Source organism: Anser anser (assembly GCF_964211835.1).
Source record: "Anser anser genome assembly, chromosome: 8".
Lineage (NCBI taxonomy): Eukaryota > Metazoa > Chordata > Aves > Anseriformes > Anatidae > Anser > Anser anser.
The window spans coordinates 15,746,251-15,770,898 of NC_139728.1; the positions used below are offsets into that span (position 1 = coordinate 15,746,251).

Here is a 24,648-nt window from a genome sequence, read left to right on the forward strand (position 1 = left end):
GATCACAAATCACTGAAGTCAGTGGGGAGACTCCTGTTAACTTGGAGTTGATAAAGTGTGTCTTTGCATAAAGGGATGTAGGGAGGATACATACCCTCCATACAGCCCCTGGTCATTCATTGATGCTGAAGTAGCATTAAGTCCGCAGGACTAGATGTTTCTGCCTGTATTCCAGGAACGTGCTTGTTACTTGTCCTCAGGTCCTCTGTGGGTCTTTACAGAGAATTAGCGACAGCTTTATTTATTTAGTTATTTTAAGTTTAGTGTGCACAAAAAAATGTCATGATAGCAGCACAGACATGGTGTGCTGCACAGACAAGGTGGCTGTGCAGTTACAAGTGGATGTTTAGTAGTGGGTGAATGCAAGACTCACCTGTGTGTAGGTATGTGACCCTGCTTTCATTTCTATCAGTAGGAGTTTTGCTGGTTTGGATTTCATCGTATCAGATGAGGGGCAACGTAGCTGGTGAAGGGTCTAGAGGACAAGTCTTACAGGGAACTTGGGTTGTTTATCCCCGAGAAAAGGAGGCTCAGGGAGTCCTCATCACGCTCTACAATTACCTTAAAGGAGGCGATGGTGAGATGTGGGTCACTTTCTTCTCCCAAGCACTAAGTGCTAAGACAAGAGGAAATGGCCTTAAGTTGTGCCAGGGGAGGTTTAAGTTGGATATTAGGAAAAATTTCTTCACTGAAAGAGTTGTGAGGCATTGACAAAGGCTGCCCAGGGAAGTGGTTAAGTCACCATTCCTGGAGGTCTTCAAAAAATGTGTAGATGTGGTGCTTAGGGATATGGGCTAGTGGTGAACATGAAAATGTTGAACTAAAGGTTGGACTGGATGATCTTGGAAGTCTTTTCCAACCTAAATGATTCTGTGCTTCTGTAAGATATATATGAGTAGATATTGTCAGACCCTACATATATAGCCTGTGATTGAACCAAGAGTGCTTGCCTGAATGTCTGTAAGCATAGACCTGTTCACTAAAGCAAGGCAGATCCTGGAATGCTTCTCACTGTAGAAGCTCAGAAGTGTTTGGTTTTGTGTTTTCTTTGATTGCTTATTTAAGTCCTGCAAAGCATTAACTGCCCCTACAGCTTTTAAAATGGAGTGGTATCCCTAGGAGGATTGTGTGCAAACACAAGGAGTGGATAAACTAGAAAAACTGCTGTTGAACGTGGCAGGCTTTTGGAAATCAGAATGACTAAAATGTCATGGCACCTGAAAAGGGACTTCTGTAGACCCTGTGAGTTGCATCAGAGGGAGAGGGAGCAGCGCATGCCAGGCGGCACCAGTTCCTGGGTGAACGTTAGTCCTGGTCACTTCAGCTCCCCAGTGACAGGCTTTTTCAGACCTGCGGACATTCGGGACACAAGCACCCACCGAGAGAAGGCTTACAGATTGTATCTGTCAAGTCTCTTGAGAACAAATGAAACAATAAAATCAATTTCTGGAAGCATATTGTGTTTCAGCCTCCGTACCCGACAGTGCTTTCAATAGCTGAATTCCAGATTTACCTGTGTCCGTGTGCCATGGCTTGTGGGGCTACTTTGGTTGGAGTGGCAGTGAAGTGGTGGCTGTTAAAGAGCTGCATTCCTTCACTGCCACTTGTATTCCACTTAACAGTTTCTTGAGTCAGCATTTAAAAATGCGCAAATGCAGGTCTTGAGAATGAAAATTAAAAAGATATATAATCTCTTTAACTTCCATATGGTCTCTGTATTGCTTGAGGGCTTAAATTCTATAGTGGATTTCTCAGACAGATCTCTTGGAGGAAGTTTTATTACTGACAGCAAAGATGGGTCAAGAGACAGTGAATGAGTTTGAAGCAGACACTGAATTTTCTGTAAGCATCCTGCGTCAGTAAGTCTCAATCCTTGTTAGCCTGATACCAAATGAAGGGTGCATGCTGGACAGTCCTGTACTCCCTTGTTCCCTTTGGTCTTAATTCTGACTCGTTCAGCGTCTGTAGTTGTGAGGAAGGACTTGCTGGCCACATGCATCCTAATGCATTGAGCAGGCCATTTGGTCTGGGGCCAACTGGCATGTCGTGTCCCTGGTCCGTTCAGTTAAATGCTTCCTTCCTTCCTTCCCCCTCCAAGAGTCAGGAGGTCTGTTGGGAATGGCCCCTAGCCTGCCTTAACCCCAGCTGTCCTTGTCTTCTGGAGCCTGGTTGGCACCAGCCAGGGCTGCCTTAATGCCGCAGTGGCGGGGACGTCTGTGAACTACTCAGGTCTTTGACCAGGCCTCGCTTAGTCTGCACTGCCCGCAGCCTGTCTGGAGCCCTGGTGCTGACCACCCGGCCTGGGACCTGCCAAGTCCCTGCCTTAGCAGCAGAAGCCCGCTCCCCAGGCAGGCCAAAGCCGTGAGGCTGCCTCAGGCTCACCCTGGGGGTGGCAGCGGGGGCCTCCTGCAGCCCTCCGGTGCTGGGCTCCCCAGTGCGTGGCACTGCGAGAGGCAGGCCAGAGACCTGCGACACTGGAGAGCACTCAGGAAAACAAGGCTCTTGGATCCAAATCAGTCTGTTTTTTTGGCTGGGGGGTGTTCTAATGTGCTCCCGGTGTGTGTGCAGTTGGCATGTTTACTGGGGTGGGCTGAGCTTTTCTCAGGGCCGAGTCAGCGGCGTTGTGCTGTGAACCCAGCCTAGCCGAGCAGGAGACTGGGGCACGTTCTGGAGACTTGCTGCAATCCTGCGCTGGGGTCAGAGGAGAGCTGCAGAGGGGGGGAAGAGTGTTCCTCTGTCTTGGACAAGAATGACCAAGAAGCTACACAGTGGGCATGCCCCAACCCCTCTTTTAGCTGGTTTGGGGTGTTTTTCCCGTTTTGAAGAGTAGCAGTGCAGAGATTTGTTTATTTAATTATTGAGCTCCACTCAGTTAAGGAGCACCTTGGCTGTAGTAAGCAAATTAAAAGTGTGTGTATTTAGCAGTTTATCATGTCAGTTTACACTTTTCCTTACCCCCAGATTAGGTGACAGTGTAGCAAAGAAAGTTGTCTGTAATTCCGTCTTTAAATACCTGTTCATTTTGGGCCTTCTGCTGTCTCATCTTTCACTAACCTGGGGATTTAAGTACCTACCTAAATGAGTTGGTACTTGGAAGCAATAATTAGGTTCTTTTGTGCTTGAAAATCTGTGCCTGTCTTGCTGATTAGAACATGCTTACACTTCAGAAATGAAAACAAGAGCCATAGTTCAGATGGTGGGAGCTGGGAGAGATCCTGGATGATAGAGCGCTGGATGTTCTGTAACTGTTCCCAGTGAGTGAATGGTTTAGACTTAGAGGAGCTAGTTGTAGCCAAAAATAGAAACTGATGAGATCAGTACAGTAATGATAACTTTCATAATTATACATCATTAGTCTACAACTAGCTCATGATACTATAGCTACATATTTTCTTGTTCTTCAACAATTTACTTTTAAATGTGAGAAGTTCTACGTGAAGCTGCTTTCTGGTAAAATGCAGGGATCATTTGAGACCTTAATAGCGTTATTACTCACTGGGAAGCATTGGCTTTCAAATATGCTGTGTTTTCTGTGCTTGTGTCTGTTTGTGCAGCGAGGCCACACTTATCTTTACGGTCAGTATCAATCCCTCAGGAATGCTGAAGTTTTGGTCCCCGGCTCTGTGTGCGTTCCTTCTGTCCACCCATGTCTGGTACCTGTTTACAAATCGCTCACCTGTGCTGTGACTTGCACATCACAATATTAAAACTGAAGTTTTAGAAATCAAATTGACTTTTCACTTGGTTTGCAATTTAAACCTACTGGATTTAGTTTCCCATTCATGTTTGTAGATTTTTAAAAAATTAGATAGCTTTAGTTAGCTTTAATAGCATAGTCATAGAGGGCGATTATCTTGTTGTGCAGGATGTCATGTCGAGTCTTTCCTCCAAAGAACTTGCACTTAAGTTACAACATCAAAAGAAAGACTGGGAGTAAAATGCTTTTAATTCCTAGCTGGGGAAATGAGGGAAGAAAGGTTAGGTAACCTATACAAGATTCTTGGATCTGTGAGGACCAGAGACAATATTCAAAATTGACATTTTTTGAAACTTCTTTCTTAGTGAGGTCATTTTTACACTTCAGTCCTGTAAATTATGTAAGAAATGAAAAATCAGGGAAGACTAAAGAAATGATCCTATCCCAATATCCACAGAAACTTTTTTTGTCTTTTGGGTCTGCCTCCCTCATATAAGTCTTGGCAAACTTACGCAAATGACATCGTAAAATCCTTCAATGGAAGCATATGAAGGGAAGCTGAAAGTGACTGCTGTGCCTAACCGAGGTCTGCACAGCAAGACTTATCTACTCTTCAGCTAAACACTTTGCAGTGCTGCAGAGAAATGTTACAATAAGCATCAGCTGTATGATGGCAAACATTTGCTGGGTAGCAGCAGTTTCTGTATTATTTTTTTCCCACTGTGCTCTTAAATTGCCAGATTATGATGCCTCTGATTGTGTTAAAGAACATTGTGAACCACATCTTTTATTAGGGTCTGCTAGACATGAATTTGAATACCGGGATTTTACATAAAAATTAATAATGAGTCCTCTTGGGAAAGAGGGAGGGAATTATAACACAAAAATGACATCTTGAAATGCATAAATGTTCTGTGAAACTAGTTAATACAATACAGTGTGTTTGTTTTTGGTTTTGGTCTAAATTCTGCATACTTTGTGTGTTTGAAAATGAGAGTTTGTTATCAGCTGTTGCTTTTTATTATAAGCTTTTGCATGCTTTCAAAGGTCAGGGATATATATTTTTTTAATAGGTACAAGGTAGGGATGAAAAGACCTCAAGGAGTCATCTAGTTCATTGCTGCCCAGGGCAGGATCTCACATTATGCCTTGTCTGTCAAGCTGGCTCTGAAGTTCCCCGTAGTGGGGATTTTTTGTCTAGGCAAGGCTGCAGACTATCAGGGTTTTGTACCGTCATGTCTTCTGAAGTCTGTGCAGTGTGGGAGAAGTGGGAGGCAGCTGTGGGAGTGTTGGTGAACCAGCTGCAACCAATGTTGGCTGTAAAGTACTGGAGTTAATTCTTTCTTTAGAAAAAAAGAAAAAAAAAGTTTCATTTGTGTATTTCTGGTGTGCAAGCTATTTCAGCTCCTTAACTTCTGGTGAATCTGGAAGTATGGATCAGTTAGGAATGATCCAGATGAAGTCTGCCCCGTTCCTGCTGTCCTCCTCCAACTACGAGGACAAACACCTCTTCCCTTCTGCATTGCTCCGCCAGCTGGAGCCTGCTCCCTAGGCTGATGTGCAGTTAAGGTTGGAAGGTGCCAGTGGAGGTCATCTAGTCCCAACTCCTGCTCAAAGCAGGCTCAGCTGGAGCAGGCTGCCCAGTAGCATTTCATTTCAAGTGCTGAGTATCCCCAGGGAGGGAAACTCCACAGTCTGTGGGCAACCTGTTCCAGGGAGCCAAGCACTAGCAAGAAGCGTCTTGGAAATTTTTATCAGCTGAGCGTGAGTCTAGGAGGGTGGCAGACCTTGGGGGAAAGACAAACTTGCATGAAGACTGTTGCTCCAGTGGATTTTTTCCCCCTTTTGCTTGTTCTTTCTGCTCCATTAAGCATGCCTACTTTTCAGAACGGTGCCAGATCTCTTCTTCAGAAGTCTGAGAGGGGGCAGCAGGGCAGCTACGCTGTTGCTCATCAGGATGAACTCTCTATTTAAGGCATTTTTTAACTTTTATGTAAAGTACCACAGCACCTGCAGTTATTTATCTGAATCCCCTGAGACTGAAAGCCTTCATGTACTGGGTCAGGATTTTCTAAAAATAGATCAGTGATACACATGGTGTGCAGAGCACTGGGAGCTGCCCGTTGCCAGCACTCGCTGTCGTCCTTCAGTCGCTTGGGACCCCCAGAAAGGCCATATGGGCTGTAGCAGCAAGGCAGGACCGAGACGAGTGAGTGCAGGGTACTGTGTCTGTCAGAACCTGGTATTTCCTTCCTGTGGGATGATGTCTCAGACTTAGTGTTATTTCAACCTATTTGTGTGCATTTCATTTCCTTTATTTTAATGATGCATAGCTTATGCTGATGATGTTTTTAGCTTCATCTTCAAAGGTGGATTAGGGCTAATGGGGCCCACATGCATCAAAATTTCAGGCTAAAGAAAGGAAGAAAAAATGTTAGTATTTTCCACATCTGCCAAAATGCCCAGCTTCTCCAGACAATCATGTGGCACGGCTAACAGGCCCATCAGTAAAGAAAAAGGACATTTTTAAAAATGGAAATGCGCTATTTGCTTCATATAGCACAAGAATCCAGTTTTTAAACACTGAAATAATTGCTTTTGGAGTTTGTGTGTTCGTTTATGTATATAAATAAAATAAAAGTTCCCAAGCTTGAAGTAATGGGACCAGAGTACCACTGTTACTGTAGAATGACTCTGGTTTTCTTCTTGGGAAGCTAACAGGGGGCCTAGCAAATAAGTGGCGATTTGAACTTTTGCTGGCTGACTAGAATTGATACGTGCTTTCACATGGGGTTTAGTTGCCCCTGTTTTCTGAGAACCACCTTGGTTGTGATAATGTTTGATAATGTAATGTAACATGTTGATCTCCATCTGGACAGATGTGGCACTGCCGAATAAATGGCTTAATGAGACTGCAATAGGAGTTTCACTGCAGAGGGCCTGAGTTATGCTCAGGCACTTTCTTTGAGAGGGGATTCAGGAATGAAAGCTGGTATGTCACCAGTTATTTACATGATCAGTATGTCTTCCCCACTTACTAATACGTAACTCTGCAATCAGGTAAAACAGCATAAAAAATGAGAGTGTTATTTTGGGATTGGAATATGTTTTTGCCAAAATCAGTCCATGCTCTTTTCCAGGGACTTTTCAAATGCTGGAAGTGCTGAAGGTGTCTGGTTCAGTGTTGTTCCTATTCCCCTTGTGGATGTGGTACATGAAATTGAACAAGTTTCTAACTTAACTTTTTGTTCTGCCTGTATGTGCTGGTAGGAATAATATATCTCTTCATAAGCATAAGCAGATCCTGAACTGGACCAGAAAATACATTAAGCTTGGAACTGTCCCACATGCTCCCTAGGACTTAGGAGGATCTAAACTCATGCTGAAGCAGAAGACGGGGGGGGAGTCCGTGGAAACCGAAATGACCTGACAGGGCTCACAAAAACTCTTTCACGATAGTTTTGAAAGTCTTTAGTTCCAAAAGAAATGGATTTTTCAATCTCCCTTCATTATTAAAGGATTGTTTACTTATTTTTGCTCTTTGATCCCTCTGCAGGGGAAGGGTTATGTATGGCTGCAGAATGGTTTGAATTTTTCCCACTGGCAAACTAGGTTGCATTAAGTGTGATGTGTTGGTTTGTCTTGAAGCTGATAGCAGGTGGCTCTCTTTTGTTAGCAGATCAGAATCTTCTTGTGGCTCAACAGCTGCTCCTGAAAGAGAGAACTGCACTGAGCCTTTGGGAGTAGCCCAGGAATTCAGAGCTGTCGTTTGCGTTATTTCCTCAGTGTTTTCAATCATTCCTGTCCTTAAAAGGTACTTAACAAAATTGGAGGAAAAGGCTGGTTTCCAGCACTTATACTTTGAACCGCTAATTATGACGTGGATGTTAAACTCTGCCAAATGCAAGCACCGATTTTTTTTTTTTTTTCCCCGTGTATTAGTTTGAAGCCATGAATTATTCCCCACCAGACTTCAGCCAAACAAACCTAAGTTCCTGTAGTCAGACTAGTAAGTGAATTGTGTTGTTAGTCAAAAGCCACCTTGTCGCAGTCCTAGAATGAGGTTAACTAGGAAGCTTGAGTTTTAGGCAACCAGAAGGAGTAGTGAGAAATTTTTTGTTCCTCTAGTTGCTCTGAGAAACATGAAATAGGAAGTCTTGCTAATGTTAATGGCAGCAGCAGGGCTTTTCTCTCTCCTTTAATTATCAGCACTTAACCAGTTTATGGAAGGATGCAGGGATATTAAGTCAGCATTGCATCAAAAAAAAATCAGTGTGTTTAAGTGAGATTAAAAACTCTTTGGAGAGGAGCCAATGTGGGTTTTTTGGTTCATTTTTTTAAAAATGTTTGTGGCAGAGAAGAGGAGCACAGGTGCAGAGCATTGACCTCAGCTGCACTGACTTGGGCTGCTGTAGCTAGTTAGCTGTTTTCCCTGATGAGTGCTGGAGTGTGGTCCTTGGCTGCCTCATCTCGTGTCCTGCCAGCAGGGAAGTGACTGTTTGGGGGAGTTATGTCTCCCAGCTGCAGCTCTGTGTGAGAAGATAAATAAATTCTTCAGCAGCGACACAGCCCCCGGAGAGGCATGATGGAGGCACAGGCAGGTGTACTGATACAGTAATACACCGGGGTCCCTGCTTTCAGAGCTGTTTCAGGTATGAAATCCCACGATCCTGACATTTAGCTGCAGATTAGCTGCTCAAGGGAGTTTCAGCATTGGGATGCATATTAATGCTATTAACTTCCCAAGAGGTTTAATGAGGAATGTGTGTTTGCTCTCAAAAATTCTTAAATTATTAGTGTCCGTTCCTGTAGTCTAACAAGAATTTGTAACAGATGCTATAACCCGTAAAGGCAGTGACAAAAATGATCTAAAGAGAAGTGAGAAGCACAGCAGTTATGTGTACGAGTCACTGCAGGGATGCTAACAAAAGGGGAATAATGAAGGATGAAGGGTCGGGGTGGGAACTGCATGTCTAGGGCAAAGGCGTCTGTGGTTTGGAAAACAACAGAAGCTGCACTATTGCTCTTTTCTGCACACTGGGAAGTTAAAACGAGTACTGGTGTCTTCAGGAACCGATGGCCCATGTTTTATTTTCCATTAATTCTTGTCTAGGATTGGCTAGAAAGATGACATGAAAGGCTGTGGTTGTTCCATCATTTTAGATCAACCACAGTGATCACAAGGGGTTGGAGCTGAGGTTGCAGTTAGCGCTTGGGAGAAAAAGGTCCGAGCAGTCATTGTTTTAGAAAACTGCTGCTGTGAAGGACCAAAGTATTTGTCTTATGTTAATATAGGATTGATTCTCTATGCATAACTGGAAAAGTCAGTTACAGACAGAGGGGGGTAAAGTTCAGATTTTATGCAGAGATCTCTGCTGCTAATGAGCAGTGGGGTGAGGAGCTTGAATTCTGTTACTGTGAGATGTAATGGGACTTGGGTGTAGAAGTTTTTTTTTTTTACTTCGGAAGCATGTTTATTGCTAATCGTGCAGGGCCCACAGTTTTCAGGAGGAGGCAGTCGCCTTGTGGGCATGGTACCTTACGCTCTATTTTACTTGAGAGATTGGTCTCCTCTGTACGAGTAGGATTGGGAGTAGGTTTGGGGATTAGATTTATGACTGAGGAGTGTAGAGTTCTAAGGTTGTTCTTGTCTGTGGTCAGCAAGAGGGTAATACCTTACTCTCTTTTATGATGTAGTTCATAGTATGGCTGAGAAATTTGGAAGTTCAGACACTCAGGTCACTGCTGGGTTCTGCTGCTTCTGCAAAGTTGAGAGCTTTGTCCAGGAAAACCAAAGCTGTATGCTGTTCTTTTATAGTTTGGTGGGGTTTTCTAGTTCTAGAATATTTCTATTACAAACTCCAAACAAATCCTAGTTGAAAAGCCTTGTCTTGCTGCTGGATTCTACAAGCAATAGCCTTTCTAATTATTTTAGCTCCCTCTTTGTCAGTGCCATGTGTTCTTTTTGTTTTGAATGGATCTACTAGTTATAATTGAGGCTAGTGTTAGATATGAGCACAGATCCTGCAAAACCCGGCAGGAAGAGATGGGAAGAGAGTTGGTGTCAGCAGGTAGCAGTGTTTTTTGGTTTGATGTATACAAGGGACCTCTGTGTGACACAGCTGGAATAGATTGGAGGTTAGCTTTCGGGTTTTGAAATCTGAATATTCAAGGACCTGCTTTATTGATGGGTTGCACAGGCTTAAAAAGTCAGGGAGTTGTCAGTGAGGGGCCAATGTCTGATAGATATTTATTTTTTTTTTTTGCTGTGGATATCATCCCTTACTTGGTTAGGGTTAGAGCTGAGTTTGTCTTGGGACTTTGAACTCCAGTTACTTCTCACCCGTGCAGAACCTATAGATGTAGAGGAGCTTGTATTGGTGGAGCACTTGCGTTATGATCTTATGTTTTTGAGTGAACTGAGATTTGGGGGAGGGGCAGTATGGTTAGGGGTAAGACTTGGAAATTGTAATTTACTACTGAATTTTTTTGTGGCCAGTAGAGTTAGGAAGAAGGTTGGCATTGACTGTGCACGTGCCTGGAACTCTGTAGCTTCTATGATTTGTCTTGGTTGCGTTACTCGGTGCTGTCAGGTGGGATGTTGGAAGAGGTGAGTTCCTTCTATTTTCACTTGCTACGTGGAACAGCTCGGGTCAGGTTTGGGTTCTGGGAGTTGCAGGCTGCTGCAGGCTGAGGTACCAGCAGATATTCACGTCCCAGAGGTTCAGAAAGAGGCCTGTTGCTGATAGCACAGACAAGCATGATGCACTCAGCTCCTGATGTGTATGTACCCTGTTTGTGATCTGCTTTCAGGGCAAGGCTGGGGAGCCCAGAGCTTCCAGGCCCCAGAATGTTGTAGAGCTGACAAAATTAGGAAGAGGCTGGTGTGGGCTGAGGGCTGATGTTCTCCTGACAAAGCAAAAGAAATTTCTTTGGACCTGAAATGAAACAGGCAGTCCTAGTGACTGCTGGGAAGAGGCAGCAGCACAGCCAGTTCTTGTAACTAAGCAAGGGTGGTAGACCTAAGCAGGGGTGGTACCCTAAGACCCTAAGCAAGGGTGGTACCACCCTAACAGCAGGGTGGTAGACCAGAACCATGCTTCTTTTTCCCAGTAATGTGCCATTAGATTTACTTGACTCACTGGCATAAATCAGTTTCTGGATACAGCCGGTGTGCTCCAAATGATACATGCGTTGTCAGTAGGAAGTTCTGGGTGAAGTTTCCACTTAGTTGTCATCTATGACTGGCCTCAGGGCTCTGGAGGAGCCTACCCCGACTCTTCTAAATAGGTTAGCAGAGAATAATAATTGCTTTTGGGTATTTTGCCTCTTCAGATATTTTTTTCTCCAGCTCTGGCTGTTGGAGGCATTGGTTACACTATTTTTCAAAACATTAATCTGAAATGAGTTCAGTGTGTGTGAATGGAATTTGAAAATGTCACTGCTGCTAAATATCTTAATTTATTATTTTCTGAATGTAAAGCAGGATTTAAATATAAATTATCATCGTTAAACCATGGAGTGGGCTTATGTTACACATTTAATCCCTCCTAGCACCGATGCACTCACCCCTTTGCCTCCCCCCATCCTTATTTCTCTCACAAACAAGTGAGTTGTGTCCACAAAAAGTCTTGTCAATGAGTTGTTATTTCAGACTAGTGAGCTCATAGCTGTCTGCTGGCAGAACACTGCTCTGACTTCTTCACACAAACTAAGGCTGTTGCCAGGATTTTTTGTTGAATACCTGGGCCTTGAAGGGAGCTCTGTTTTACAGAACAAGAATCAAACTGCTATCGGTGGGATTTCCTCATGTTGTGACTACAAACATCACACCTGCCTTTTTGGACCACCTAGTCTTCATAAATATAGATACAGGTTTAAAGGATAAAGAAAGGGTGTTCAGAGCTAGGCTAGAGCTAAGTAAAGCAGCCACTTCTTTCCTACACTTAGCCAGCTGCAAACCTGGTGCAACCACGTTGGTAGCAAAGATCACATACTCAACCTGCAGATAGCTTCACTCACTTTCGAGTTTGCTCGATTGTCTGTTGCAAGGCGGGTGCTGCGTGGACTGTCATCTCTTGCTGCACTCACTCGGGCTGCAGACTGCATCTTTGAATGCAGACTGCCCAGCCCCTGCAGAGCAGGTGGATATAAATCACAAATGCTAGCAAGCATAAATTCAATGTACCATGGAGGAGACTTGCTGAGGGGAAACCTGGTTCAAGTCTTTCTCAGTTATTTTTTTACCTCTCCAGTTGAGTGAGAACTCTGAGGGAAAGCAATTACGTATTAGAGCAGTTATCGCCCGCCTGACAAATCTGACCAGCTCCTGTTGCGGCTGCAGAGTGCGTGGCCAAGTTGGTTACTACACATATGATTTGGGACAGCCTGCAGATAAAGAAAAACATCTGGTTATAAGAGCTTGGGCACATAGCTGTTCAACCACACAGCACATAGACCAAAACCCCAGCATTTTCTGCTCTGGTAGACATATTTCTTCCAGATCTACTCGACCAACAAAGATACATTTCCTCCAGGTCTCCTGAACTGACAGCACAGATGGAGCAATAAAACAGTGCTAACTCTGGCATCGAAGTTATGAATACGCTTGGAAGAGACCAAGTAAGGAGCCAAAGAAACTGAGTTTTCAGCTTGTTAGATCTTATATCAGGTTACTCAATCTGAATGGGCTAATGAAACTCTTTAGCACAAACGGTCTACTTAATCGTGACAGGCCAGAAACAGTTTATGCTGAAATGGTCTTGCAAGGTGTCTGCTGTCTGCCTCAGATGCTAAGTTTGGAGCATGAGAAAAAAGGGCTACAGACTGGAAAACATCCTCAGCAGACTGATAGCTCAGAAACCTGTTATCTGTTCTTTGGGTTCTCCCAGACAGAGGCCGAGCGAGAAACTTGGCAGATGTTTAGGAGAGACCAAATGATTTTTCAACTGAGACAAAACTTGTCTCAGTTTTTCCATGAAGAAATTAACTGATTACTTCTGTTTCATTTATTTAAGAAATCCCTCTAGTGGCCAGTTACTTACATGACACGTTGGCAGTTTGCAGACCATGTGACACATCAGTTGCTGTTGTTGCATGGATTTCAGGTGAAACTCTTGATGGCTTATATGAAAGCCTTCAGAAAAAGAGCCTGAGCCGGTTTCAGATGAAACCTTTTTTTTTTTTTTTTGAGTGGCAAGCAGGTGATGCTAAAATTTTCAAATTACTTACGGTGACGCTAAGTGATGCTTTGCCTGCGGTATATAGCAGGTTAAATGTTCTGTGGGATACCTTGGAGTGTAACTTCTAAGCAACTTGGTAAAGAAAAGCTGAATAAGGAATTAGGTTTCAGTTTATGTCTCCTTATATATCACATTGCTATTTAAAACCCAAAGCACCCTATGTTATTTTACATTAAGAGGATACTTGATTTGTCTGTTTTTAATGTTTTATTGTTTTATGCTGTCTGCCGTTCTGTATTGTAGTACTGGAATCATGGTGTGGATGGTGTTTTTCACTAAAAGGGCGAGCTTGGGATTGGCTTCCTACACACTCAGCTGACGCTTCTCCTTATTTTCATCCCAACCCCAGCAGTGCCTTGTGATCAGCTTGTCAGATGTTCCAAAAATTTAGACTTCTAGCCTTTGAAATTGCCTCAGAGCCCTAGGGAACTCAAATGTCTAGGCATAAGGACGCTGCTGAACAAGTACTGTGATACAAGCAAGGGCTGTTTGGGTCAGTGCATGTCCTTGTTGGATCTGATGCCTGCAGATGTGTGTGGGAGTCTCTCCAGTGATGGTAGAAAGCTCTGTCTTTGCCCTTATCTTGTGCAGTTCATTCCCTGGCTATAGCTATTTTAATGCTGTGAATGCCTCACACTGGTGGCGGCACAGATGGAAAGCACACTTGGCAAAATAAAGGTAAATGTGTATTTTATGGAGCTTCCAATTATCCAATAAATTCAGTAATAAGTGGCTGCTGAGATTAAGTGCTCATTTCCTTTCTTTATTTACAACCCCACAATGAAGGGAAAAAAAATATTTATCCTCAGAATGTGTCTCTGTGGTCAGGATTAAGCCTTAAGAAGTCAGACTAAATGGGGCATGCACATTCTTCTGCTCTCAAACCTGCACAGAGAGGGCAGACCAGCAGAGTGAGAATGGCCACATGGTGTAAGGTCCTGTAGTATAATGGGAACAATCCCATGCTTTGTTTAAATGCCACTTAATTTAAACAATCCCATTTCCTTATTGGGAATGAGAAAGACACAGCTTTTCTCATATTACTCTGCATTCCTTTTTATGTATGAGACTAGGGAAATGCCGTGAGCTTGTTTGTGTTTCTTTCACTCTTTAGAGTTAAGTTAGCCATCAGTGTAGCATCACCTTCCATCAGTTTGAGTGCAGAATTGGACCTTTCCCAGAGAAAACAGGTTATAACTCAGAAATCCATAGTATGGCACACATGGTGTAGCCATGTATCATGCAAATGTGTGTGTCTGTGCCTCCCTCCATAGGAGAGGCCATATGGATTCCTATATGTGTGAGCAAAATATGAGGTGACAAATAAAAGAGATTCAGACTCAGAAGTTTTAGCTACCCCGAAGTATTTAAAATTTTAAAGTAGAAATGCCTTGCTTGCACACTGCCCTGTTACATGATGAGGTTGTGGATTATCTAGCCGTAGTTTGGAGGATCTGCTCTCAGAGCATGTTCTGTGCTGCGGTGTGTGTCTGAGGTGACAAACAGTCCTGCCCAGCTGGGCAAACTCGAGTGGCAAAACTAAAAACAGGTTTCGCTGCCCACTTGGACAGCTTGCTTAGAGACAAGACCTTCAAAGCACAAAAAGACGTGAGGCAGTTAATGAACCACCTCACAGCTGCAGCCCACTGCGCCTTTTCAGCCTGTGAGGATGGAACCACGGCCAGATCACAAGGTCGGCAAGGGGAGCGGTCTTGTGACCAATGAACTCGGCAGATACGGGTGCCCTACTGAGATGCTAAGAGAGTAGTAAGTCATGTTGAGTAATGCCACTGCGGGTGCTGGACTCTAAGTGCAAGCGCTTCACTGCTTTAAAAAATAAATCTAGAAGTACATCTCCAAAAACCTAGAGCTGTTTTCAGTGATGAAAGCAAAATACTTGAGCAGGTAGGGAGGCTTTGCCTTAGAGCTTCTGTGAGATTCTTGAAAGCTACATGGAGGAAAATTTGCTCTTGAGATTGCCATGGCTGCAAATTTACCACTAGAATGACAAATACTCTGTGAATGTGTTAAGTAAACAGCCCTACAGAAGCTGAATGTTTGTAATTTATTTGTGTATATACCAGAAGGGAGGGTAGGCTTGGTTTATCATTCCCAGCCCTGACACCCACTCATCTTTTGTGACTTGTAAAAATCCATTAATCTCTTTGCTTTTGTTTCCCTCTCTGCAAAATGGAGCTCTAATGCTGCCTCAGTGCCGTGCCCATGGAGGCTGTGACCTTTGCTGGAGGTTTCAGGGGCCTCTAGGCATGCCCTCTAACCCACCTGATTCATGTTGCCTAATTCCCAGAGGCACCTAGAAGATGAGTACACCCAGCCATCAAAGTGAGAAACTGTAAAAATCTGTCTCTGGTAGAAATTCAGAAAGTTTTGAATTGATACATTGACTATTTCTTGTTCACACAGTGCTGTGCCTTTTTTTTATATTCATAACCCTCTCAGTATAGAAGGTGTTGCCTTTCCAGCTGTTTCTTCATCTAAAACATGATGGACAAAATTACAGATGGCATCCACCAAAACTTTTTCATACACAAGCGTTGAATATTTTTTTCCAGCTTGGCAGAAGTGGTTGTTTTCCTAATCTCTTAATTATATATAAATAATTTTCAGCCAGTTGCCAGCAAATATGACATAATCCATTCATTTTGAAGCCCTGTACCATTCCCTGTAGTTCAGAAAAGTTCTGTTTTTCCAGTCTAACTGGCTACTTAAAGGTTAGGCCAAAATTATGAAGTCCCAAGTTCCATGCTGGCTTCTGCAAAGTGCAACTGTAAAATAACTTAGTCATGACTGCTTAATGTTGGTGAAACCAAAATTTGGTGTAAAGTACTTTTTACCAAGTGAAACCTGTGCCAGTGAGAGGATAATGAAGTGCACTATGTTTTAGTTTGCTGAGAATTTGCGATAGATCAAGACAAAAGTACAGTCTGATGTCATTAGATACTGTGTGTGGTTAACCTTATCTTGTATGTTCATGGGAATTACGCATTGCTTGGGCTGCTGGAGGGCGGGGATTGGCCTTGCTGGGTGGGATGGGCTAGTTTTATCTCCAGCATTAATGCTTTGGGTTTGATTTTTTTATTGTGCATTCCTTGATCCTGGAGTATAGGAGATTAAATGAGTTATTTCTCATTGTGTTCTTTTCAAGGGCACTCTCCAAGGCTCTGATAATCCCAGAAAATCAGGAGCTAGTGCAGGAGCTAGCAGGACTTGTGGAGAGAGCTTTGAACTAGCTATGATGGGGAGGGGGATAAAACAGGGCTCACCAGAGAGGTGCCTAGGGGAACAGTGCTGAAGCTGGGCGTGAGGCAGATGTCTCATCTGAAGTGCATCTACACCAATGCACGCAGCATGGGCAGCAAACAGGAGGAGCTAGAAGCGATTGTGAGATAGACTAACTACGGCCTAGTTGCAATAACTGAAACATGGTGGGATTACTTCTACAACTGGAGTACTGTGATGGATGGCTACAAGCTCTTCAGAAGGGATAGACAAGGTAGTGTGGCTCTTTATGTTAAAGAGTGTTTTGGTGTTGAAGAGCTTGCGGTTGGGAATGATAAAGTTGAGTGTCTATGGATAAGGATCAGGGGGAAGGTCTGTAGGGGTGACATGTTGGGGGGGGTCTGTTATAGACTGCCTCATCAGGATGAAGAGGTGGATGAGGCATTCTATGAGCAGCTTGCAAAAATTACATGATCATCAGCACTCGTTCTCATGGGAGACTTCAACTTCCCTGATATATGCTGGAAGTATAATACTGCGCAGAGGAACCAGTCCAGGAGGATTTTAGAGTGTGTAGAAGATAGCTTCCTGACACAGCTGGTTCAAGAGCCTACCAGGGGAGGTGCCCCACTAGACCTGCTCTTCACTAACAGAGAAGGAGTGGTGGGAGATGTGAAAGTTGGGGACTGTCTTGGGCAGAGTGACCATGAAATTGTAGAGTTTTCTATTCTTGGTGATGTCAGAAGGGTAAGTAGCAAAACTGCTGTCTTGAACTTCCGGAGGGCGGGCTTTGACCTATTTAGGACACTTGTTGCAGGGGTCCCTTGGGAGTCACTCCTGAAGGGCAAAGGGGTCCAGGAAGCCTGAATGCTCCTCAAAAAGGAAATCTTAAAGGCACAGGATCAGGCTGTTCCTGTGTCCTGTAAGGCAAGCTGGAGGGGAAGAAGACTGCTATGGGTAAACCGGGAACTTTTATTGAGACTCCGGTAGAAAAAGAGAGTCTACATCAGCTGGAAGAAAGGACAGGCTACTTGGGGCGACTACAAGGAAGTTGCTAAGATATGCAGAGAGGAAGTTAGAAAGGCAAAAGCCCAGCTTGAACTCAGATTGGCCACTGCAGTAAAAGAGAACAAGAAATCCTTTTACAAATATCTTAACAGCAAGAGAAGAACCAAGGAAAATTTCCGTCCTTTACTTGATGCAGCAGGGAATGTGATCACTGAGGATAAGGATAAGGCTGAGGTTCTCAACGCTTTCTTTACATCTGTCATCTGTCTTTAATAGTCGGATCAGTTATCCTCAGGGTACTTTACTCCCTGACCTGGACGTCCCCTGTAATTCAGGTAGAGAATCACCCGCTGCGATCCAGGAAGAGACAGAGACCTGCTCCTCCATCTGGAATGTCACAAGTCCATGGGACCAGAGGAGCTCCACCCCAGGGTGCTGAGGGAGCTGGCGGAGGTAATTGCCAGGCCACTTTACACCATCTATCAGTGTTCATGATTGTCTGGAGAGGTCCCAGAGGGTTAGAGGCTTGCTGATGTGACTCCCATCTACAAGAAGGGCCATAGGGAGGACCAGGGGAATTACAGGCCTGTCAGCCAGACCTTGGTTCCACGGAAAGTTATGGAGCAAATCATCTTGGGTGAGATCACACGGCACTTGCGTGGCATCCAGGAGATCAGGCCTAGCCAACATGGGTTAACGAAAGGCAGGTCGTGCTTGTCCAACCTCATCTCCTTCTATGATCAGGCTGGTAGAGGAGGGAAAGGCTGTTGATGTAGTCTACTTAGACTTCAGCAAAGCCTTTGACATGGTCTCCCACAGTATTCTCCTGGGGAAACTGGCTGCCTGTGGCCTGGACAGGTATATTCTTCTCTGGGTAAAGAACTGGCTGGAGGGCCGTGCCCAGTGGGTATTGGTTAATGGAGCTAAGTCCAGCTGGCATCCTGTTACAAGTGGTGTCCCCCAGGGACCGAGTCAGGCCTAGATTGCCAGTCTTACTGTGTTGATAGCACATGAAGATGTTGTACGGCAGACACTGAGCTTCTTGGAGCCAGTGGAGTGCCTCAAAGCAGGGAGTAAAGCCCATGAAGGGGGGTGTGAATGGGGAGTGCAATATAACATAAGGTGCAGGCTTATCTACGGGTGGGTACTGAGCAATAGCTAAAGAGCAAACCTGCCCTTCTGGGGCTGCTCTGCTGACCAGGAAAACCTCTTCCATGTTGCAGAGAGGGCAGCTCTGTAGCCATTCTCTGCCTTACCCTTTGGAGACAGTAACTAATGAGTTGGAGTTCTGCTGAATGCTTGAATTATTTTTAATTTTCTTGTACTACCTTCACTGTATGGCCCTTTATAATGTTCATGCAAGCAGTAAAGGCAGTGCACATGCCTTGCTTTGAAGACAGATTGCCCTGGCCTGCACATGTTGGGCCCTTCTCATTTCCTCACCATGTGGCAGGCAGCGACATCTTAGGAGCAGCTGCCCAGGAGCAGCCTCGTGCTGTGGCTGGCCTCCTACTTGTGTTTTCTGCCTTCTCCAGCAGCAGCAGCTGTCACGGACACCTTGGATGTCTTTGGAAGTATCTGGAGATGGTGGTGGGTGGATTTCATGCTTCAGTCTTCCCTTCCTACTGTGAAGGGGCATCCAATACACTGCTAATATTTTTCTATTTTGTTTTGAAGCTTACTTTTGATGTTGTGAGTCAGATTCAGACCTGTTGTAAAAAGCAGAAACTTTTCCTTCGGTGGAGGGAGGTGTTAGCTCTGTGATTTCACAGCTGGCTGTGCTGTTTCCCACTAGCCGTGTACCTGAATGGCTAAGGATGCGCCTCAGCACACAGCAATGCCAGATGTTTCCACATGATGGATAAACAACACAAATCCTCAATCAGTTTTGATGCGTGGGGCATCCCAAGCTCTTGGCCGAGCTGTGGAGCAGTGCTGTGTCCAGTGTTAAGCTGGCATCAGGAGCTTCTAGGCCCCTGTGGCAAGTTCCCCGGCAGTTCTGCCCTGTGGGAGGGTGATAAGGCCTGCCTGCTGATGCCTCTGCCTCTGGTTCTCTGTGGATGGGGCACTGTGCAGACGAGAGCCTTCTAAGTCTGTGGCTGGGCCTCGTGTGAAGGGAAGACAAAGCTGTGGCAAGTTTCCTTCCTGCCAGGAGTTTGTTAGAGCCCCCTAATTGACTTTTACTTGCTGTACCTCCATTTTAAAAGCATATTCTCTGACAACACTTAACATCCCACAGGATGCTGACTTGCTAGTACAGGGGAAACAGCCAAGAAATTTATTTCTGTTTTTATTCCTTTGTACTAAATGTTATAAGCACCTGGGGTTTTATCTTCCTTCTGCTTGCCTAGATTGCCTGTAGGCAGAGAGTAATTCCCTGACCTCCCAGGAAAGCAGGAGTGTTTACTACATGCCCATGCCAGCATTAATCCAGTTATCTGGCACTGTAAGAATAAACTTGCATTACTGGTAGTGACAGAAGTTATATGAGTTTCTAGGTACACGGATTAATTTTGCTGCCTGCTTAGATTACACTGTGGATCACATAATGAAGATTAAATAAAGGCATTGATTATGATAAGGGTCTTGATACTGATTCTTCTAGAGCAAGTGAAAGAGGAATGATAGTTTGTGGGCTGAGTGCAAACCCATTGCATTTTTCCTGTGGGATTGCAGACCCCTGTAGAGCAAACTTTGACTTATGTACACTAGACATGCTTTTCTCTTAAGTTACTTTTCAGAAACACATAAGAAATAATTTCCAGGTGTCTGCTGATCACAGTCTGAAAACTGCTGCTCTGGAGCAATAGTGAAGATGTATTCCTTTGAAAAAGTCTTACTGACTTTGTCTGTTTCTGTAAGTCTAATGCCTGATATAGTACAGCCAGGTACCTCATACTGATCTGCTCTAAGAATCAGGAAGGAATTACCCTTCCTGACTGGGTTCAAGTTTGTATTTTTATTCCACTCCTGGTCCATTGCAGATCATCAGAGTGGAAAAAGACTCCTGTGCATAAATAATAAGAGGAAATAAATGTTAATTTAATTGTTGGAAGTGCTTTTGCCTGTGCAAAGCAAATCTGGAGCTCTACATCAAAGTCTAAACTTTTAAACTTGGCAAAATTATCCGTGGGAGAGCATGGCAAAAAGAGAGCTTTGCCTTTGACAACAATACTTTGCGCTCTGACAGCAGGGCTAAGATTTCTCTGTGACTCTAGTGATCTGTTCAGCTGGTGCCTGCTCCTACCACAGCCCGCTCCCTCCCCAAACAGTGCGTCCTTTCATGAAGGAGAAATGCAGAGTCATATTTCTGAGCGTAAATTGGCCAGGGGGTGTATTTGTAGTGCAGGCTCTGCCAAGCTCCTTCCTTTCAGCAGCTACCGAGGGAGAGAGCTCTGTGGAGCTGGAAGGGGGAGAGAGCCGGTGAGCAGCTGTGTGTGTGTGGCTGGTGGGCAGAGCAGCCCTGGGCTGCTCCTCACCTCCTGGAGCCTGTCCTCCTTCAGCCAAACGCTGTGTGCTCTGCTTTGTCTCGGCATCTGTCTTGATCAGATGCTACATAGTATGGTGCAACTGAAGTAGAATACTTTCCTTGGTCAGCCTGCATGCCCCAGGAACAGGATGTTCCAACAGCCCACTCCTCAGGAGCTAGATGGGATACTTCTCCGGTGGCTGCATTGCCACTGGGCGGCTGCTCGCTCAGGGTGCTGCTCTTGGCCAGCCCTGAACTTGGTGTGGTGACCAAGTCCAGCCTTCCTTCCTGCCTGTCTCTGCCCTATTCCAAGCCTTTGCAGGCAAAGCTGGATGGCTGTGCCTGGCAGAATGGATGTGCGCCCATGGGGCATGTTTCTGTCTCAGCTTCTTCCAGCTCCGTGCGGCTGCCGACCAAGGAAGCCTTCTCAGTATGTGGGGCTGGTTGCAGAACAGGTCCTCCATTCAGCTGTGCAGGTTTAGTACAGAGCAACATGACTGCTGTCCAAAAGACTGAAGAGGTGATATTTTGCAGGCTGTAGCACAGCAAGCGTGTACGTGAATCCATGAAGTTCTCCAAACCTGCTGAACTGGAAGATTTCTCTTAGTACTTGTGCCACGTTTTCCAGAAATCACTGCACAGACATGAAAGGCTTACTGTTGGGATTTTCTTTGTCATGTCTCTGTGCACCTGAGTATGTAGGCAGGTAGCAGCTTGCTGGAGATGAGGCCTGGAGGGCTTGGTGCTATTTTTCTATTGACAGTACTGTTCGGTCTGCAGCGATAGCGAAGGATTTCCTGGGTCCGCCAGAGAGGTGCAGGGTCTGGCTGGTGTTCTAGCTTCAGACAAGTATGTTGGGGTGATGGTTACTGTTGCTTCATCTCCATTAGGATTGTTGAAAGACAGCTAAGACAAAGTAGCTGCTTTGCTGCAGAGCAGGCCTTGTTTATTTAAACAAGGCTAGAAGATGACCTGGTGGCAGGGAATGCATGTCCCTCCAGTTCAAGAGCATCAGGGATTCTCATCATCATGTTTGCTTGGTGGCTCCTTCAGTTGTCTGTGCTTGGGATTGCCCGGGCCCAGATGCAGGACATTGCGCTTGGCCTTATTGAACCTCATGAGGTTCGCACAGGCCCACCTCTCAAGCCTGTCCAGGTCCCTTTGGATGGCATCCCTTCCCTCCAGTGTCGACCACACCACACACCTTGGTGGAGAGGGATACTTGGTTTTCTTTCCTGGCACACTGCGAAACCCACTTCTACATTTTTTTAAGTCTGAATAATGTATATGTAGAATTATGAAGAGTGTAAGACGTACCTCCAGATGAAAGCCCTAATGGGGTTGTACAGGAGCTGGGGGCAGGCACTGCATACTTTCTCCCATACGTAGGACCAGCTTATAACTTGGGGATGGTAAGGGGGAAAAAATATGAAAGTAAACTGCTGAGTGCAGTGACTTGGGTCTGCCTCTCCCTCCTGTTCTAGGCATCTGGTGGTGCCTGGTCTGAGGCTTTTTGCTGGAGTCAAGGCAGTCAGTGGGAGCCTAGCAGTCATTCTTAAGCAAGCTTGGTACAGGGACTGAGAACTTTTCAGATGTTCCTGTTTTGGGGAACCCTTGGTAAGGGGGTATGGGCTCAACATGCTTATTGAAAAATCAGTACTGGGCATTTGAGCAGATTCTGACCTTCAAAATCTATCTTGTTGTTATCAGAACCAAAATATTTCTAAATATCACTGTTCCTTCCCAGGTGTTTACACACTTTCATTAATCTTGGGTTAGCTGGGGCCTCAACTAGCATTGAGGAGCAAGCTATCTAACTAGCTAGGGAACAAGCTATCCCTTCAGAAATTATGGAACTGTTGCAATTAATTCCTTATTTGAGCAAATTGATTTCAGAGGCCAGTCACAGCCCTGATCCTGTGCATATGGGATTTCCTGGGCTTTCTTCATGGGAATTGTTCCTTTGAAGCCGGGTCTGCTTGGTTTAAACACTTGCAAGGCCAGATGCAGATGTTCTTTTTGTATGCTTGAAAGCTCTGTCCATGCTGAAGCTATCATGGGGAGAACTAAAGCAAGACAAAGAAGGGACTTGGGAATGAAGTAGCTGGAACTTCTGTTGCACTGCAGAAGAATCCCTCGTGTATGGATGTCAGAGAAGCCATTACACATGGATTTCTGACTCTGAGGCATCTGTGAGCAGCCCTAGTCTGATGGCTTTTCTGTGGAGATGTTGATTCCCTCATGTGCTTTCTAGAGGCTGTTCACTGTGTCCACTGGGCTTAAGCGTGTATCTGTCATGGCACTGTGCTATTAGCAGCAACCCCAGAATCTGGGGGAGTGAGACACTACTACTGTGTCCTACAGTGTGACTACATTAGTGTGACTGGGAAACTGCACTTCAGAGGTCAGTCTCCAGGTACTTAATCTTTTCTTTCTTTATATGCTAAATCCAGCCGTAGAGCTGTGTCATGCCTCTCTGCGGTTCTATTGCTCTGGGTTGAGAGCCGAGAATGTCTGGGAGATTTATTGAGGTAGTGTGGAAAGAGCAAAGACCCTGGTGCCTTTTCATATGTGTACATTTATACACATCTGCGAATCATTCTCTCACTTAGGCTTGGAACATCACTGAAGGAATCACTGCTGCTGCCAGCAAAATCTGTTATCCACAGTTTGCTGAGGGGCAAGGAGAATGAGTTAGAGGGGAGACACATTTGTTGCATTCTTGTACTGTGAGGTCCTGTTCTTGTACAGCTGCCCAGCCTGGAGAGCCTCACTGCTCTTGTGACTGGCTTTACGCTCCCACCATTCCCTGCCACGGCTCCAGGCCCCAGCTGCCTCTCCACTGGGAACTCACATCTGAGGACCCAGTTCAAATGAGGGGAAAAAAAAAAAAAGAAAAGAAGAATATAAACCATAAACAAAATAACAAAAAATCCAAGACCAAAAACAAGGTATGCCAAAAAGCCTGTCCTTAATTAAGGAAAACCCTAGAACATATGGTGATTCCCTGTAGAGCCAAGAAGTCTTATGAACACAGTTGAATTTTTAACAACCTCATTAAATGCTTAAACAGTTCTTTGAATGTGGGCCTGAATGTTGAGTCCTTACTAATGAAGTGTTGTGAGCATAATTGTTCAAAATTTAGCAGTGGCAAGAAAAGTTTACATCTGTTCAGTCTCTGAACTGCATTGTTGTGAGCTGGCTTGGCTGGGTCCCAGGCTGTGTTATTATCTGATCCCACTGGTGTCAGAGGGACTTGAGGTATCTGTTGCAGGTTAATCGCTGCAAGGTAGGGCTGGCAGTCCACCGAGCAGTGCCACTGTCTACAAAGCAACAGAGCATTTCTAATGAAACAAAAATTAGCGGAGTCCCCTCGATGCTGAGTGAATGAGAGCCATACTTTTCTGTAAATGGGGCAGTATCTGAAAGGTGTAGTGAGTCCTGTTTGGCTCGCTGTGCTGTTGAGAAGATCCTGCACAGGAGACTGTCAAAGTAGTTGATAGTAGCAACTCCACTTTGTTCTCTTTGGTAGATAAAGATGTTTTCACAGCTGAAATGAAGCATTAGAGTTGCCTAACTGGATGTTGAACAGCTCTTTCCCTACACATGAAGTTGTACAAGAGGCAGTGGAAGCCACCTGCACTGGGGTGGGAGGGAGACTGCTTTTTCACTGGGTTTCCAAAGTGTTTTGCCTCAGTTTTGTTTTGAATGTTTTTTTCCTCCCCTTTAGGATCCATACCTTCTCTTCTGGTCTCTCTCAGCTGCACTGCCTCCTAGTCAAGGTAATTCATCTCTGCTTCACAGTGGAAATTGCCAGTTCAGTGGTTTTTGTATTTTTGAATTCATTTTCTAAGTCTGGCAGTGTTCAAACAAAAAGACAGGGAGAAATGACTCTTCTGTTACTTTATTTACCATTTGTTTTGGGAAATCTGTGTTCATATTTGTATTTGACTCACATTAGGACTCTACTGCTGGATTTTGTTTCTTCAGTT

General features: G+C 44.8%; 1 protein-coding gene across 8 annotated transcripts in view; it reads left to right on the forward strand.

Moving 5' to 3' along the window:
- The window catches only part of COLGALT2 (collagen beta(1-O)galactosyltransferase 2), a 154,614-nt gene that overhangs the window by 101,529 nt on the left and 28,437 nt on the right, over positions 1–24,648 (forward strand). The window contains exon 1 of one of the 8 annotated variants that reach the window (XM_083847109.1): positions 8,211–8,349. The exons of 5 other annotated variants lie outside the window; for them this stretch is intronic. The gene's annotated coding sequence lies outside the window, so the exon portion shown is untranslated. Of the gene's footprint in view, positions 1–8,210; positions 8,350–8,382; positions 16,454–24,417; positions 24,439–24,648 lie in introns of those variants that run through there. 2 more of the 8 variants (XM_083847110.1, XM_083847108.1) reach the window with 2 other exon arrangements.